This window comes from Pteropus medius, unplaced genomic scaffold, assembly GCF_902729225.1.
Source record: "Pteropus medius unplaced genomic scaffold, Ma_sr-lr_union100, whole genome shotgun sequence".
In the NCBI taxonomy this organism is placed as follows: Eukaryota; Metazoa; Chordata; class Mammalia; order Chiroptera; family Pteropodidae; genus Pteropus; species Pteropus medius.
In genome coordinates, this window is record NW_024343578.1 from 3,964,502 (window position 1) to 3,965,428 (window position 927).

A 927-nucleotide genomic window follows, 5' to 3' on the forward strand; every position below is an offset into this window, starting at 1 on the left:
ACTATTTATCTGGGGGAGTATGACACAGGACAAATAATTTTGATGGAGAGAATGTAGAAAAAAATTTCTGGAGTCATAGGTATGGCTGGCCTGTTTTCAAACTTGAAGCAGAGTTTTGAGGTCATCCAGAGATCCACCTAAGGACACTGGCTACCCTAGTGGGTGAGCAGGAAGGTAGAATGCGGGGACTACAGGCTAATATTGCCTATGTCAAGTTTTGGGTGTGGTTAGGGTGGTGTTTTTATTGAAGACAAGAAAAGGAAAAATGACCCAAATTGTAGCAGGAGACTTTATATTAGACAGTTTGAAGAACTTCCTATAATTTTTTACCCATGGAGTTTTATAAGTTTCTCTTTTGGAAAACATTTAGGGAAGATGAGGGGATTAAATGGATTTGAATGTAGCCATAACACAGAAGCAGGGAGACTCAAGGTAGGGTGACCAGATGTCCTGATTTGCCTGGGACTGAGATGGGTGCCCAGAATGTTGGATTTAGAGTATTAAAACTGGATAGTTTTGGGCAAACTGGGATGAGTTGATCACCTTATTTGAGGGATTCTTTTTTCTTTTTTTTAAACACCTACAGCACCTGGTATTCCTAGGTGGTCTCCCATCAAGTACTAACCAGGCCTGACCCTGCTTAGCTTCCGAGATAAGACGAGATCGGGCACGTTCAGGGTGGTGTGGCCGAAGACTTTGAGGGATTCTTAAATATCCAATTCATCAATACGTTTATCAAGCGCTTACTTTGTGCCACGTATTGTCTTAGTATCCAGGAACCCACAGTGACTAAAACACAGTCCTTGATCTAATAGATCTTTAGAGTCATGAAGACAAACTTGCATTTCAATTCCTCCTGAGAAATTTTGTGGCTCTATGAGTCTTCATAGCTGTTTTACTCAAAACATTTGAGTTTGTGGCTGATGT

At 41.0% G+C, this 927-nt stretch overlaps 1 pseudogene; it reads right to left on the reverse strand.

Annotated features, from left to right (window-relative positions):
• Positions 1-577: 577 nt before the first annotated feature.
• Positions 578-695, reverse strand: LOC120606361 (uncharacterized; annotated as a pseudogene).
• Positions 696-927: the final 232 nt, after the last annotated feature.